Source organism: Ursus americanus, chromosome 24 (genome assembly GCF_024610735.1).
Source record: "Ursus americanus isolate L20-20 chromosome 24, mUrsAme1.1.p, whole genome shotgun sequence".
Classification (NCBI taxonomy): domain Eukaryota; kingdom Metazoa; phylum Chordata; class Mammalia; order Carnivora; family Ursidae; genus Ursus; species Ursus americanus.
In genome coordinates this window covers 11972429-11990920 of record NC_142150.1, presented here as the reverse complement: position 1 = coordinate 11990920, position 18492 = coordinate 11972429, and the positions used below count along the sequence as shown (strand labels likewise).

The following is an 18492-nucleotide window of genomic DNA, read 5'->3' as shown; positions in this document are numbered from 1 at the left end:
TTACACACACTCGGTGCAGTAATATACTACCGGCAAAAATAAAAAAGAAATCCTTATCTTAAAGAAACAGCTTTCAAGTGACTTTCTGCAGTTTTTCAGGAGTACAAGATAGATTTGGAATAGGAATAATCTCTAGGTCTTAAGAACTAACACTCCTGAAAGATTTAGAAAAAAAAGTTTACAACATAATCTAGTTTATGAAGAACACTTGTGCTAGAATACTTTCTGAAAAGTATTTTTGAACACCATTAGAACTACTTTTTACCAACAAGTATCTGACCAACTTGTTTCTGCTTCAATAAATTTTTGGAAAACTCAAAAATAAAATAAGGCAAGCAATAGTCTCTCTCTCTCACACACACACACACACACACACACACACACACACACCCAACAGAAAGATTTAACTGAAAGAAACTGCTGTCTAACACAGATGAAGAACAGAAATCACTTTTGGAATTTGTGTCTAATTCCCCAGAATGTAATGAAAAATATATGGACATTTCCACACCCAAAAATAGATGAAAAATCTGTAAGAAAATCTGCAAGGTAATATATGGGAAAATTCTACACAGGAAACAACCTAATCTACTAACTAACTGTTGACCACAGGAGGGACAGACATCAAATGTGAAGGTGACATGGCACTGTGCTAAGCTGGTCATGTACGAAGAACACTGAAATCCTTAAGTAAGAATTGGTAAACACATAATTTCAAAAGTGGCACAAAGAAGCTAGCAGTTAGAATTCCTGGCATATTTGCTCAAAAATTAAGGGGAAATTGCTACACTGACTAAGATTTTTCCAGAGAGATCTGATTAAGTGTGTCTTGTTTCTCTGCTTTGAAGTTCTTTGGCAAAATTAAAAATCTTGAGCAGAATTTTTGATAAAAGTCAAAAAAAGATCTTAAACCATTAGACATTGTGGTTAATCTTAATTTTATTGTTTGAATTCTGTATAATCCAAGCTTTCTAGAATGAAAGAAAATTAATTTTTTATCTTTACTAGTTATATTATGCATAAATACAAGTTTATTACTAAATACATACAAAAATATAAACACAATTTTGGAGTTTTTTGTATTTATGAGCAAATTTTATTTTATGTTATTTTTATGATATACCATTTTAATGCTCAGTAAAATATGTCAAATGCATGTTTTTATATACTTTTATTTAGCTTCTCAAACTGTGGAGTCTCATTTCAGTACATATCATCATTTTTAATACTGCCTAATATTCCATTTTATTTAAATTATTCCTTTCTGTTTTTTTAAGTTTTTTCTAAGTTGTCCATAAGTATTAATGTGATACACCTGCATGTCTACATGTGTGAGCAGGTCTTCTTATACTTGCCCTTTTAAAGAATGTTCTAGTAGTCTGAAATCAAATTCAAAAGGCCATAACTGGGCACCTGGGTGGCTCAGTCAGTTAAGCGTCATGGCTTCGGCTCAGGACCCTGGGATTGAGCCCCACACATCAGGCTCCCTGCTCAGTGGGGAGCCCGCTTTTCCCTCTCCCCCTTCCCTGCTCGTGCATGCGCACTCTCTATCAAATAAATAAACAAAATCTTTTTTTTTAAAAAGGCCATAATTTACTTCACTGATTAGTAGAAGAAACTCTCTAATATTTGAAGTTAAATATGTGTATCAGAAAAAAATAACATGGAACAAAAACAGATAATGCTCTGAGTATTATCAGAAACCAGGGAGAATATCGTAAGGAGGAAATGGGATCTTGGTTAGACTTCATAAAACTGAGATCTATTAAGCTAATAAAGGTTTTGAGGGGAATCTAATTTAAGGCATTGCTAAAGTCACCATTTCTTAGATGTAAGAAATAAAAATATAAATATAAGAGCCTCAAAGAAAGAACAGGACTTAACATATTGGAAGACTTTCAGGTGTGAAAATGTTTCAACTCAGTCAAGTATAATTTTTAAATCGTTTTAGTTAAATTGAATGAGTACTGAAGTATAAATAATATCATTCTTTGTATAATGGTAGGGTAGTTGCAATTATGCATCGGCTTGGAATTAGACATCACTAGACCTGAATCCTTTCATTTAGTGGGATTAAGAAAAACATAGTGAATAAAGCTAAAAGGTAAAAAAACAAAACAAAACAAAACAAAAAAAAACTCAGTATTTCAATCTATAGACTCTTAAAAATAAAAGAAAAATAATCATTTGTACTAATGAATTATATTCATGTAAAAAAACCTGTCAGTAAATAACCCAATTTCATACATTTATGACAAAAACTTTAAGTATTGTAATTATTATAAATCAGTGTGCTAAATGTTAAATCATTGAGATGTTAATTGAAACCTGAGTAATTGAAAAGAAAAATAAAAACTTAAAATCATAAGAGAAAATACATGTCAAGCAATAGGGCAAATGACCAATGTGTGTGTGTGGGGGGGGTGTAGGTGGGTGGGTGCGTGCTTGAAAATCAAAAAAAGTCAAAATAGTAGGAGATACCACTATAATACTCACTGAACTTTCCACATTAAAATAACTCTGGATTTTAAATTTGAAAGCCAGATTTTATACAACATTTTAAGGGAAGTGATTCTAAATTTTACCAATAAGATAGTAACAATTTTAGTTGTATGATAGTTGGAATGTTTTTGTCTTTGAGGGTCCCCATAATTTTTAAAGACTATTTTATGGAGCACATCTAGCAAACATTTTTTATCTATCTATTTTCTATCTATCTAGGCCTTTGTTCACCTACTACTGAAGTCATGTACTGTAATATAAAATACATACTTTTAGGAACAGGTGAAGTATAAAGAAATAAAAATACTTGATGAACTACTCTGTGCAGAAGGAGAATGGCCTGGGCGATGAAAAATGGGAGGGGATGTCCTTACTGGTATTTGTAGCTGCCCTTAATCTGTATGAGCTCACCAATCATTATGGTTCTTTCAGATTCTAAATTTATTTAAGATAATTCAAGAAATGACATCATTATAATTGCCTCCTTCAGATCAAGGGTAAATTTGATTTAACAAAACTTTTGGACACTTTCCCTGAAGCAAAGATTATTATTCATGGTGGCTTCATATAAAACTCTTGAAAGCTAAGAGATCGAATTCTTTAAGTTTAGAAAATTCAGGAAGATTCTGCACTTTTTTTTTTTTTTTTTGGTCCCTGCTCCCTGACATAACTTACTCCATAAGCTTTGTAAACTAGTTTATAGAGGTTCAAATGCTCAAAACTGAATGATCTTTGAGATCATAACTTTGAAACAACATAAAAGGATTAAATGCTTCCTTTTTGGTTCTACAAATTAACAAAGAATACATTTATATTGCATGATATTTGAGACCAGGGTTTCACATCCTTTTTAGGAGCCTAACGTATTGCTGCCTATCATTTTAATCTCAACAATTGCTTTTCAATACTTTATAACTAAGATGGTGGATTGGTTTAATTTTAGAACTGTGCTGTCATCCTCCCTGGATGCTAAACCAATGAATATGAAGCAGTTAATAGACTAACGTGCAAACTATACTATTTTCTGTTCAATAGATGTATCAGTGCTACTGTGCTTAGTGGATCTTAGGAAAAGGACTGGTTATCATTTCATCTTCAGTTGCTTAAAGTCTACGTAAAAGACTCAACTTCTGAATTGAAATGAAAAGAAAAAAATAGGTAAACTTTAAACTAGACGTCACAATAGTTGGTAGGGTAGAATCTTTCTATAGAAGAGGGTGCTTGAGTTAGGCCATGCCTGGTTAATCCAGACTCATGCCATTACATTGTGTGGTCCCTGTAAGAAGAGGCCAACAGTCAGGACTTAAATTACAGTGTGCAGCCTGTAATAACTATGCTTTATTTTGAAATACTCCTTATTGTATTCTTTTTCCTAATGTAATGTGACAATTAAAATCTCTATCACTTGGCATAAAATGATGAAACTGGCCAGCTAAACTCCTGAAGCACTTTCAGAATCCAAGATCATTAATTTGAGAGCCAGAATTATATATCCAACAGTTGTTTTTTTTTTAGCACATATAAAGTTGTCTCATTCTTGTCATAAACAACAACAAAGAGTCAATTCAGCCCTTTTCTCTCCTTTTGCCCCACTTAACGTGGAGCATTTTGGTAAGTTTTCACACAAATAGAATAAATTTCAAGATCTTTACCTTGTTTAAACAAAACATACCTATAAATAATAGCTGTACTTTTAGCTAATGTTTTCTCATGCACTGCTTCTAAAGTCCAAGATACGAGGTGGTTTATTAAGATCCAAAGTTTTGATGCAGGCATATACTCAGAACCAAGTCAACTAAAATTACCCACTCAGAGAAATTAGGTAAAGCCTCTTTAAACTATTAAGGTAATAAGTTACTTCCTTTGGTTAATTTACTTGTAAATCCTAGTTACCAAGATCCTTAATTGCAACCAAATAAATGATCTAAATATGCCAATTTGATAGGTTAAGCAACACTACCGAAATCTGCATTGTAATGTATTGTTAAACATGAACTATCAAAGTTGAAAGTAATCAGCTTTTAGAATTAATCTAAATTCAGCGCTTGATTTATATCAAGGCATTTGCAACTTGTTAAGTGAACTCATGTAATCACAAATCATTATTCAACTTTTCTTATATAGTGATACCCTTATTATGAATTGATTCAAAAAATGGCAACAGTGCTTAAGTACTTGGATTACAGGAGGCATTAATTTTTGTCTTTATACTTTTCTGTACTTTAATTTAAAATTATATAGTGTAGTATTCTGGAAATGAAATGTTTCTTTAAAAAGAAGGAACTTATTTCCTGGGGTTGTATATTTGAGGAGGTTGAGTAATATAAGGTATGGTTCACTAGGACATATAGTATAGACCAGAATTTTAATTTCTTAAAGAGTTCATATATAAGAATAAATAGAGCTACATGAGGAATATATATATACTGAAAAGTTTAATGTTAGAAAAATACATACAATAAAATATTACTCAGCCATAAAAAATGAAATCTTACCATTTGCAATGACGTGTGGAACTAGATGGTATTATGCTAAGTGAAATAAGTCAGTCAGAGAAAGATAAATACCACACAATTTCACTCATATGTGGAATTTAAGAAACAAAACAGATGAACATAGGGGAAGGAAAGGAGAAATAAAATACAACACAGTCATAGAAAGAGACAAGAGACTCTTAACTATAGGAAACAAATGGAGGGTTGCTGGAGGGGAGGTGGGTGGGGGGATGGGGTAACTGGTTGACAGGCACTAAAAAGGGCATTTGGTGTAATGAGCACTGGGCATTATATGCAACTGATGAATCACTAAACTGTACCTCTGAAACTAGTAATACACTATATGTTAATTGATTTCATATAAAATTTTTTAAAAAAAGAAAAAATAGAAGGCAATACATATGCAAGCATATGGCAGACTCACTCTATAACCTGATGCTGGCTGAAAGCTGGTCAGGGAGAGACTTTTTAGAGACAATCAGATGATCTGCCTTGAAGGAAAGAGGAAGTATGGATTGGATGGATAGTGATGTAGGCAGGCTGCATCTGAGAATCCGAGGGTGTCCCACAATACCAGCCAAAATACTCCTTGACTTCATGCAGGATCGAAATCAAATGCAAGCCAGAGAAAGTGAAAGCAGAGTTTTATTAAATAGCATAAGTGATAGAGTAGAACAGATGGAGTGGCTGGGAGACTCAGAAAGGAAAGGAGAGTGAGTCCATTACTTGGGGTTGAGGTTTATATCAGAAAGAGGTCCAGCATATGTGTTCTTTCAGGAATCCAGGGTAGGGTCTGATCAAAGGTGAGTGACAGGTGAATAACGGGTGTTCTTTAGTGGGTATTGATGATCAGCTGAGGTTTGTTCATAGCTGATGACCTGGAAGTGTTTGGGAACTGGCTCTTTCTAGGTGTTCTCAGCTGTTTGGGGCTTAGGACGAAACTCAGATGATTAACTTTCTTGCTTCCCGCTTGGAGTGGGAGCACAGCTTCTGTGGCTTATTCACATGCAAAATATAGAACACGAGTCAATGGGGCCTAACAGAAAACTAGCAGAGAAGGAACCTTTCTAAAATGGAGTCCCTACAGCCTCCCCACCTCAGAAGCATAGGAAGAAGATGTGTCAGGTTAAGATTATTACATGGATGAAAGAAACCAGGTAGGAGGTAGCAGTTTGATTGTGTATGTGTATGTGTGTGATTCACAGAGAAAGACATAGAAAGAAGGTAGAGAGAGAGAATACAGTAGATATAAATGAAATAATTCCTAGGCAAATAATTAGGAGGAACCAGAGGATATTTTAAAAAATGTGTTGTCTACTCCTTGAAGTCAGAAATCTGGAATAGTTTGACTATGTATAATTTGTTTGAAAAATCATAATTATATGAGTAGGACTAAAACTAGAAATGCAACTGAAAAGGAATTTCTTGTTGTCAAAAGTATGATCGTAACATTCATGGGACTCTATTAAACATACCATATCCTCCCAATGTATTATGTAAACACCAAAAGACACAGCCTCTTATAAAAGTAGGAATAGTGCTTAGAGGTCACCCGAGAACACAAAAATCTGATTGTTTTCTCAAAATATATATATATATATATATATATATATATATATATATATATATATATATATATATATATATATATATATATTTAGCACACTTGCCAGACTCAAAAATGATCCATGCAGAGCATTAAGAATCCTAAGACTTAGACTCTGCCTCAAAAGACTTTCTGCCTAATGGAGGAGCCTCTACTCTCTCTTACGTCTGGGATTGCTTAGAGATACACTTAACATTATCAGGGGTATGTTAATATCTTTAAATCATATGATTAGATGCATGGTTCAGATTTTTTATTTTTAGGAAAATGGAAAAGCATCCAACATTTTGACATAGACGCTTGACAAGAGTTTCTAGAATTAAGTTCATGAAACATACTGATATTCATACTACAGTCTCTATTTTCTGCTATAAGATGATATATGTTTTGTTTCGTTTTTTAAGATTTATTTATTGTAGAGGGAGAGAGAGAAAGCATGAGTGGGAGGGGCAGAGAGGGAGAAAATCTCAAGCAGACTCTGTGCTGGGTGCAGAGCCCAACGCAGGGCTCCACGGGGGGCTTGATCTCACAACCTGCGATCACTGCCTGAGCTGAAACCAAGAGTTGGACGCCTAACTGACTGCACCACCCAGGTGCTCCTAAGATGACAGATGTTTTAACACAGTTTAAAGGCGGGTACACTGAAGATGATGCACCTGCTTTGATGACATGAGGGAAGGCAAGGTGGTTCTATGGGTTTTCTCCAATTGCACCTTCCTCCATGTCAGACTTTTCCAGGAAAATTATAACCTTTTATTAAAACCTGTTACTTTTCATCTTTATAAGACAAAAACAAAACAAACACTGGGCTAGTTATTAGGTAGATTTACTATGTGAAATCTAACTTGCTTCCACTTCTTTTTCTTGAAGTAATACAAAACAAAACAATATTTCCAGCACTTCAGTTGGCAGAGATGAAAGATTAGTGGCAGAGGGAAAACGTACATTCCTAGGAGCATTTTACATTTTCTGTCCAGAAAAGTAACCCTGCCCCCTGCAAAAAACCCCATCACTGGCATATTAATATCTTATAAATATAGGAGGAATAAATTTCTACACTCTGACTCTTCAGAATGGCATAAAACTGATCACAAATGAATAAATGCATTTAGAGTCCCATGAAGGGGTGTGTGGAAACCTTATTTTGCGAGTAGAACTGAGGAAAACTAGCTCAGATTTCTTTGAGTATTTCAGAGAAGTTATACTGGAACGGCTTCCAACATCAAACTTACTTGATTGGTACTAAGGTTAGATTAAGGGAGAGAAAAAGAGGAGCCTGAGGTATCATCCACATATAACATTTCCTTAAAATAGAATACAAATAAATGTATAGTATGACTGCTGCAGATCTGAGGGCCGAGGAGAGACCACCCCCCCCCAAGTTGCCCCCTTTTGGGAGGACTATAATTGACCATCTGCTAAAGTCACTTGCTTGATGCAAAAATTACCAGAAGTTGGTCGAATTACATTCCTTGCCTGCGATGTCCCTTTCCCTAACAAGTCACTTCATACTTAACAAACCAAAGAAACCAACAGCAGAACCACAGCATGAAGGAACAAAAAGGCTCCACAGAATAAAACACAGGCCTTCTCAAGCACCCCCCTGGTCCTTTTTTCACCAAGAACTAAAGAACACTTCATGTTACTTCTTTGAATATCTAAACATTTTTCCTTGCAAAGTAAATTACTGGCTGTCTCGGAATAGCAATTTAATACATCTACAGAACGAAGTCATTTTAAAAAAGTGCAGTCATTCTATGCTGTATCTATTAAACCAACACATGTTTATTTTCTTTGACCATGCTTATTTGTGCATATCTTAAATGAGTTTCTATATTGGTTACATTATTCTTGTCATTAAATTGCTTTTTACTGACTTTACCTGCCACCTCCTGAGGGGAAGAGCCAATTGTCAAGATTAAATGGCTTTCTTATCTCTATGGGATTTGCCACTTCAAAAAAAGCATAATGCTTGGCTTTTGCTGAACGCTGAATTATGAGTTTTCCTGATGGACAACAAAGAAAGTCTCACCAGGGCCCTAATATATGTTCAATGTGGGGAAAATTATGGACTAATAAGTGCAATAGTGCTTCAGCTACAAAAATTGTTCATGAGAAGGTGGGACTGGGCAAAACCATAAAATTTATAAGATGTCATACTTAAATGAAGACCTTTTATCCCTGTTGTTATTATACAATGACTATTATTTTTCTAATTGCAGTTAACACATTTCTTTACTTTAAAACAATGCTGATCCTTTGAGCTACTAAATGAAAAACAGCAAATACTGAGTAATATACTTTTGAACCAAGATCTTCAATCTCACATTCCCCCCCAATTTTTTTTTTTAAAGATTTTATTTATTTATTTGACAGAGATAGAGACAGCCAGCGAGAGAGGGAACACAAGCAGGGGGAGTGGGAGAGGAAGAAGCAGGCTCATAGCGGAGGAGCCTGATGTGGGGCTCGATCCCATAACGCTGGGATCACGCCCTGAGCTAAAGGCAGGCGCTTAACCACTGTGCCACCCAGGCGCCCCTCACATTCCCCAAAATCTGAAAAGAATTCAATACTGGCTAAGCGGATATGACGGATATTGCTTTACATAGAACTTAGGTTTCCAGAAGTTTTGAGCTAGAAAACCACCTGTTATTGGTGACCACAGAGGAGTGAAGCAGTTTTTAGTGACAGGAAAAATGAACTTGCCACTTAGTGCCACAGCACTTTTTGCAAGTGGTTCTTGTTTGAACCTGTGTGGTTCAGACTGTAACCCGCATCATAACAAAATGCGTATAAGAACTCTTGAATGAAAAGAAGGAGGGGAACAGGAGGAAGAAGGGAAGGAGGAGAAAAGAGAGTGCCCTTATATTAAAGTCAATTAAATCATATCTTCTTTTGCAAAATGAAACATGGATAATACCATATTCATTTTCAAATTTGCTCACAGGGATGGAGCACCATAAGTATTCAGTAACATAAATAATTAAACAGTAACATACCAACAAGGTACACGTTGATCCTTTGGGTTTTGTTTTTCAAGTCCATTCTTTCATTTTGTTTTGTTTTCTTGATGAATTGACAGTGGAGGATAATTTAACAAGAATCTATCACAGTCTTCAAATAAATTTATGTTTCAGAAGTTTCCTTTCCAAATTCACTAGTAGGAATGTCTACTCTAATATTTTGTGCTAATAAACATGTAAAATTTTAAAATAAAGACTTTATCCTTTACCTTGTAAAAAATCACCATAAAAATAATTATGGTTATTTTTCTTGCCTAATTTAACCATCATTAATATTTTGGCAGCCAGGAACTACAAATATTTCTGAGATAGTTAAATTATAAAATATTCAAAAGGCAAATATACTGTTGCAACTCTAGGAATGTTATTTCCTCTGTCTTGAATATTATTGCATCATGAGGGTTTACAAATTATATTTTTGTAATAAGTTTTAACGTGCTGAGAAGCATCTGCCTAAGTGCACAATTTTAAGCATTTCTTTTTTTTTCTAGAAGAATAAATATGTGATTATTAAATTTCAGCCGTAAAGGTAGGAAAAAGGGCAGAAAGATCCAAAGAATAACTGTGATTTAAATTCGCCTGGTTCTCTATAGAGTTAATTGAAAAATAATTAAATACCTATAAGTGGAGCAAGATATAATGATATTGAAGAACAACATGCTTTCTTTAAAACAATCTATATTGTGTTAACTTTATGGGGAAATAATGTATATTAGTGGCATCCTGTTTCATTTTGTGAAGGTCAGGTAGATTTCATGTGCAAAGAAAGACAAATCAGAAAACTTGAGAATGATCAACGATCCTTACACTGAAAGGAAAGTCCAATTATGCTCGACTGAATGATAGTGAAAAATTCCTTTCTTTCCTTTTAGACTGGCCAATAATAAAATTGAAAAGGACAGATCAAGAAGAGAAAAACAGATTTCATTTCATACATATGGGAGCCCCATAAAAATATGAGACTCCAAGGCAGGTAGGTAATTAAGGTTTATATACCATCTTGAGCTTAGGAGGATGGGGCAGAGGTCTGGGACTTCAAAGAAGAGGAAGACAATTCACAGGAAGATGAGAAGAGCAAAAGTTTGGTGAACAAATGGTTCCCATGGCATGCAGAAAAGTCTTTTGGATAAAAGTTATCCCTGGTAATAGTTCTCTTCCTGGTTTAGTCCTCCTGTCTAAATTCTTTTAGACAGTTCAGGGGAGAGGTACAAAGCTACCTGAGTCTGCTGGGTCTTACCTGCCTTCAGCACAAGACAATGTACACGTCCATTTGGCTCACGTGGGTTGGCAGATTCTGCTTGCCCTCAGGTGCAGTGACCACTACGTGCACATAAGGAAACCATGTCAGGTTGAGGAAAGAACCAACCAAATGCATTACAGGGGACAGTTTCTAGCACTCACAGGAGACCAAGAATAACACCAGTTCCCATAAGTCGTAGTGGAAAACCTAATAATTCACATGGCAGTGTGCTAAGAAAGAACTTGCCTGGGCAGTGGAGAAAATTAACCCTAGACTGAACATCCTTCTGGTCCTACGTAATAAAACATAAAAGCAGGACCTAGATGGATCAATCTGTTTCCAAATAACAGCATTCTAGAACAAGACTCAGGGAAAATTTTAGAAATCTGAAAATATGCAGTACCAAATAATGTCACCTTTACAATGCAATGCCATCCAGTAAAAAATTACCAGATATTCAAAGAGGCAGGAAAGCACAATCCATAATGAGAAATTCAGTCAATCCAGACTGAGCCATAGTCACAAATGATTGGAGTAGTAGATAGGGATATTAAATTAGCACAATTTTATTTCATGTCTTCAAGAAGATAGAGAAATAATTGAACATACTAATCAGAGACATAGGAGATATAATAAAGCCACAAATCAAACTTCTAAAGATGAGTTTTTGTTTCTCATTAACTTCCATGTTCATAGAATTAAAGCAGTAATTTTATATAAGCCTATATGCCAGTACAATAGCAGGTGGTCAGATGTTGAAGTCGTGCCCTTGAAATGTGACTAATCGAAATTGAGATATGCTGCATAAAGTATACAATAGATTTTAAAAACTTAGCTTGAAAAAATATTATACAATATTTTAATAATATTTTATATTGATTACATATTGAAATGATAATGTTGATATTGGGTTAATAAAATATATTATTAACATTGACTTAGCTGCTATCTTTTTACTCTTTTTAGTGGCTACTATAAAATTTTAAAATACCTATTGCTTGTATGTGTGGTTCACACTAAATTTCCAATAGATAACATTGGTCCCAGAGAGCAGAAACTGGGTCCTAGACAGGGAGTATGACCTGTCCATAATCATTATGGAAGATACTGCAAGGGCTGATACCACATTCAAGTCACCTGAATCCGCATCCATAACGGGGATCCTCTTGATACTGCCCTTCCATGATGCAATTCCAGGATGTACACATACTGTGTGCTGACATACACTTATAAAAAGCATGAAATAGGAGGGAGTTTCACAGGGCCTGAGTGCTTTTTTCAGCAGAAATTGTTCCCTATGTAATGATCATTGTATTTCTTTAATTCATTTTATTTCTAATTTGTATCTATAAGCATGAGATAATTATGGCCTTATTAAAATCTCTTTTGCTCAAATGTGTTTTAAAATTTTCATAATAGAAAAAAAGGCTAATTACGGATGTAAAAACTGCTGAGGCATAAACTGTAGCAACCAAAATTTCAATGATAAAGCATTGTTAAGGGATTAGCACAAATTAGTTTTAGTGAATAACACTAGGCACAAAGTGGCTAGAGTTATATCTTCTGATTGAGGGAAGCCATCCACATGATATTTACAGATTTAAGAATGCTGCCTCAGTTATGTCCTTTGCTTAGCTGGGAAAGTAAGAAATCCTCTGGAGAAAGCTCAGATCTCCCACCTAGAAAATGTACACATACATGATCTTTGAAGTTGCAAACAATTTCAAAGGGCTTGTGCCAGCCCATCTTCTAACTTCTAGATTGGTGAGGCACAGGTTAAGAACTTCTCCATTCTACCTTAGTGTCCCTAACTCACCAAGCCTAAGTGATAAGTGCCAGGTTAGGTGCATTATGTAACTTTTTTTCTTTTTAATGCTTACAGATGATTGGAATAAATACGTAAAATAAGTAACTATCCCAGAGGGAAGAACAGGCTCTGTCCTAATATTATTGGTAAGAAAAACTGAAAATAAAGTTCTACTGATTTGAAAAGAAAAGAAGCAAACTGGAGACGCTATATTAATATCACATAAAGTGGACTTTACGTGAAAAAAAGAATATTCCCAGAGATAAGAGGGAGGTTTCTTAATGATAAAATGGTCAATTCATCAAGAAGAAAAACCCAAGAAAGTGTGCCTCTCAGAAAGATACTTCAAAAAACATGGTGAAAAAAGTTGATAGTACTAAATCCTTAATTCATAGCTGGGGATTTTTATAAGATTATCGAAATTTTGAATATTAGTACCACAGAAATTAACATAATTTACATTTATGAAATACCTCACACACCAAATGAAAAAACAAAAACAAAACCACACACACACACACACACACACACACACACACACACACACACATTCTTTTCAGATATACAAGGAATATTCACTATAATAGATTATATGCTGGACAATAAAATATGTCTCAATACATTTTACATGATTAAAATCGTATAATACGTTCTCAGGAAAAATGAATTAAGCTAGAAATAGTAACAAAAAGATATCAGAAAAATTCCCAAGTGATTGGAAATTAAGTAGAATACTTCTAAATAACCATAGGTCAAAGGAGAAAGCATACAAAAAATTAGTCAATATTTCAACCTGAATTAAAACAAACAATAAAAACCCCCAAATTTATAAGGAAACGTTAAAATAGTTTTAGAGGAAAATTTATACTTAGATTTAATAACTTAGATTTAATACTTAAAAAGTAAAACAATTCGAAAGCAATTTAAAAGATTCTACCCTAAGAAACTAGAACATGAAGAGCAAAATAAACTCAGAGTAGATACTGGGAAGAATATAATAAAGGGAAGAAGGGAGTAAATGAACTAAAAAATAACAACCGAGAAGAGAAATTAGCATAGCCAATAGAAGCTTTTTGGGGGGGGAAATGAACTTGAAAAATCCTAAGTAAGACTCACCAAGAAAATAAAATTACTAAAATTATGAAGGAGAAGATATGGCTATGGTATCTATAAATATTACAATTATAAATGGAAATATGAACATCTTCATGCCCCCCAAATTCAACAATTTAGATATAATTGATACTCTTCTTTAAAGAGCACAACTGTATCTATATCTATGAAAGATGGAATTATTGTCAGTCTTCTTTCAAAGAATACTAGGCACTAATTAGTTCACTGCTGTATGCTATCAGACATTTAAGAAATCACACCAGTCTTACAAAACTTTTTTCAGAAAGTAGGAAAAAAATCATTTTCCAGATTATTTCCTGAGACCAATATAAAGTGATAACAAAATACGAAAGGAAGATTACAACAAAAGAAAACTACAAAGCAATACCATACATGAACATAACACAAAATTCATCAATAGGACATTAGAAATAAAACCTAATGGGGTGCCTGGATGGCTCAGTCAGTTAAGCGTCTTGATTTTGGCTCTAGTCATGATCTCAAGGGCATGGGATCGAGCCCTGAGACCGGTTCCACAATGCGCCTGGAGCCTGCTTGGGATTCTCTCTCTCCCTCTCCCTCTGCCCCCCCCATCTCTCTGTGTCTAAATAAATAAATAAATAAAACTAAAACCTAGCAATATCTAAATGGCAAGATATTATGACCAAATTGAGTTCATCCCAGGAAAGGCACGATTATTTCAACAATCAAATATGAAACTGTTATTCACCATAATAACAGTACAAGTAAGCAATGTGTAGTTATAATAGATGCAATAAATGACAAAAATTAACACTCATATGTAAAAACTCCCAGCAAAATTAGGAAAAGAAGGGACTTTCTTAGGCTGGTAAAGGGACCTTATAGTTATCAGAATACTTAATGGTGAAATATTAAATGATTTCTCCCTGAGACTGAGGAAAGGTAAGGGTAGCCACATTCCACACTCCTATTTGGCATTATGCTGGTGAACCTAGTCAAATGAAAAAGGTCAGTGAAATAAGGCAAGAAAAAAAAGCACATAATAATTGAAAAGAAAAACACACAACCATATTTATTCCCAGACAAAATAGTTGTGTTTATAAGACATGTTTTAGGACTCAACAACAAAATATGTAGAAAAACTATGCAAATGTCACAAAGTTGAGGGATGTGAAGTAAATATTCAAGATTTTATCATATTTCTAAAAATAGGCAACAAACAATCGGAAAATATATTGCCATTTGCAATAGCACCAAAATACATAAATTGCATTGGGTTAAATTTAACCCAAAATGTACAAGTGTGATACACTAAAAATTACAAAACATTGCAGAGAGAACTTTAAAAAGATCTATGTAAATGAAAGATATATCAGACTTATTGCTTGGAGGATTTATAATTGTTAAGGTGTCAATTCTCCTCAAACTTTTCTGAAGGTGCATTGCTATCTGAATCGAATTCCAATAGACATTTTATAGGACCTAAGAAATTGATTCTAAAATATATGTACATATACAAAGGAGCTGGAAAAACAAGCTTTTTAAGAAAGAACAAATTTGAGACATTACATCACCTGATTTGAAGAACTTCTATAAAAGTACCTTAAAGTATATAATCTCAAGTTATCATAAAGATATGTAGATAATAGGTCAATGAAACAAAATCACAATGCCAGATATAGACCCACACAATTACAGTGAAATGCTTTTCAACTGACTGCAATGCAATCCAATAGGAAAAGAATCACTTTTTTAGCAAATAATGTTGAAATTACTTACTGGATATCCATTTGGAAAAATAAAACAAACAAACCAAAAACCCCTGACCCCTATTTCATACCAAACACAAAAAATTAATTTGAGTTGATTATAGATGTAAAGATAAAGGCTAAAACGGTGATGTTTCTAGAAGTGAATATGCAAAATAATTTTATGATTTTGTGGTATGAAAATATTTGTTAGGTAAGGAAAAAAACACTAATCGTTAAAAGATGATTTATTGGATTTCACCAATATGAAAAAATACTTGCTTTGCAAAGAGTGTGATTAATAAAATTAAAAGGCAAACTGCAGATTAGAGTTGCTAAAATTAAGATTAAAATTTCAAGTGTTCTCCATGATGTGAAACAGCTAGATTGCTCTTACCTTACTGGTCATAGTGAAAAATGGTGCAAAACCTTTGAAAAACAGGTGGCCTCTGTTTCATAATGTTAAACTATACCTATTTTATTACCCAGCAATTACAGAGAGAAAAAAAGAGAGAGAGAGATTCCTAAATATCTGAAAAAAGATTTACAAGAATGTTCTTAGCAACTTTTTTTACAAGACAAAGGGTGAAAACAATTCAAATGCCCCATGAGCAAGTAAAAGGATAAAACATATCATGGTTTCTTCAGACAATGGAATATCACTCAGCACTAAAAAGGAGCAATCTACTGATTCGAAAATATGCATGAATTTGAGACTCTTCACTAAGTGAAAGAAACTGCACAAAGTATATATACTGCATGATTCTATTTATAAAAATTTAAAGAACAAACAAAATTAAACTATGGTGGCAGAAATAAGAAAAGTGTTTACATTTCAGTAGGTGTTTCCTGAAGAGGGATACTCAGGGAATTTCTGGAGTAATGTAAATAAATATTCTGTATCTTAATTTACATGTATTTGCCCAAACTCAATCTGGCTGTACACTTAAAATTTGTGTATTCTCTTACCTATAAATAATACCTTTAAAAAGCCACATCTGGAGTCAGTGAGAGGACATCAGTACTCTAAATGTGTTTCTAACTACAACTGGCCCTGTTTGCTGTGTGTTTAGCTCAGGTCAGAGGACGCACAAATGAAAATGTATGCATTCTTTCTCCACACCACTTAGCCTCCTCCAGAAGTTAAACCAGGTCATTTCAGAGTTCTGTGCATTTTTTGTTCTTTCTTTCCTTTCTCTCTTTCTCATTCTCTCTCTCTCTTTCTTTTTTTCTCTCTCTCTCTCTCATTCTCTCTCTCGTTCTCCCTCCCTCCCTCTCTCTCTCTCTCTCTCTCTCTCTCTCTCTCTCTCTCTCTCTCTCTCGCCTCTTTCTTTTTTGTACAACGTTCCAGGTATCCTAAAGCCAGTCTGCTTTCTCTGGCTCTCTATACCCTAAAACCAGACACCTGCCTTAAGAGGCTGTCACAGGGACATTCCCTGGTAACAATTTCCTCCTTGTAACTTGATTCTATTCCACGTCTTTGGTCTCTGTTACTTGTAGACTATATGCTCACTACTCTTGGGGCTGGACAGAAACATGTGTTTGGTAAGAAAAATCCTTTGTCCCTGCACAGGAAGCAGTCCTGAAGTTCCTCCAAAAGGCCTTTGCGGCCACAGTAGATCAGAATTCTGATCTTAGAAACTCTAATAGAGGCAGGAAACGCATGGAGCTGAACTGTGTGCCTTTAGCTCCCGTAAGTGGCTTCCAGTAGGACCAGCCTCGCGCCGGCAGCGCCCCTCGGCTCGGGTCACTCACGCTCCCGGACTCACCTGGTGCTGAGGCCCAGCGCCGGCAGGAGAGGCAGCGGGAAGTGCGCCGGCCTGAACTGCATGCTGTCGCCTGCCGGGGTCCTCCTTCCCTCGCCGCCTTCGCTCTCCCTCCTCCTCCGGGTCCTGTCGCCCCGCGGTGCGGAACCGGCGATGAGCCCTCTTCAGCGGCCCACCGACAGAGACGGACTAACCGACCTACGTCTCTCAAAACCAGGAGCCGGGCGCCTGGAATCCGCTTCGCCAGTGATGTCACTGGCGGCCTAGGGGAGCCCTGCCCGGGATCGCTGGGCGCCGCTGCTCCCGAGGCCGGAGGGTGCGCTGTCTCTCGAGCTGGAGAGGGAGGGGATGCCCAGCCATGCCCCCGCGCGCTCGGGTCTCCGGGCTGCACACCCAATGAGGCCGATCCTTTATTCCCGCCACTCTAGAGGATGGGGAGGGTCGGGCTGGGGCGAAGAGAACTCCAATGTGCCAGTAGTGGAACCTGAGTACTCCACAGGAGGTGACGCCGAGTTCATTGGGAAAGGACTATCAGAGGCTTAGGGTCGCAGGCAGGTGTCCCTCACCTGATTACACAGTGTTTGGAAGAACAGTGTTCTAAAGAGGGTGTTTAAAATATTGTTTTGATTAAAAAGGCATAGTAATCTGAGGCAGACTCTAAAGGGGGAGAGAGATTTAGGGAGCAGGAGTGAACAGCATCCAGACATGTACACTAAGGCCAAATGGTATTTGCCAACTCCATACCTGGGCTCCTTTCCTTTGGTGAGACTCATCGCATAGACATAATCCAATAAAAAATATATCAGTAATTAATGCAGAGAGATGGGATTACAAGACTGGGGTTGTTATGCTTTTTATTTCTTATCTGTTCCGAATTTCCTATAAAAATGCAGCCCTCGATGACTTTTATTTTGTAAAAAAAAAATCTCATTTCCTTTTAAAAAAAGAATTCTAGTTGTTATTTGTTGGGGCAAATGCATATCCTCTCCTAGTCAAAGCTTTATTTTGAAGAGAAGCAGTTTTGCTAACCCATTGTCTTTTTTTAATGAGATTTAAATTTAAAACATAAATACAGAGCAGACATAATGTCTTTAATAGCCATTAAAATATATGAGTAGTTTTGCAAGCTGTGTACCTGCCTTTGGGTAACAGTAAAATTCACAACAGATATAAGTAGCATATACAATTGGACTCACGTGTGAATTGCATA

At 35.5% G+C, this 18492-nt stretch overlaps 1 protein-coding gene across 1 annotated transcript in view; it reads right to left on the bottom strand.

Annotated features, from left to right (window-relative positions):
• LOC123799478 (uncharacterized) overlaps nt 1-17619 on the bottom strand; it is a 50555-nt gene extending 32936 nt beyond the window's left edge. The window contains exon 1 of the mRNA XM_045808605.2: nt 17286-17619. The gene's annotated coding sequence lies outside the window, so the exon portion shown is untranslated. The remainder of the gene's footprint in view (nt 1-17285) is intronic.
• Nucleotides 17620-18492: the final 873 nt, after the last annotated feature.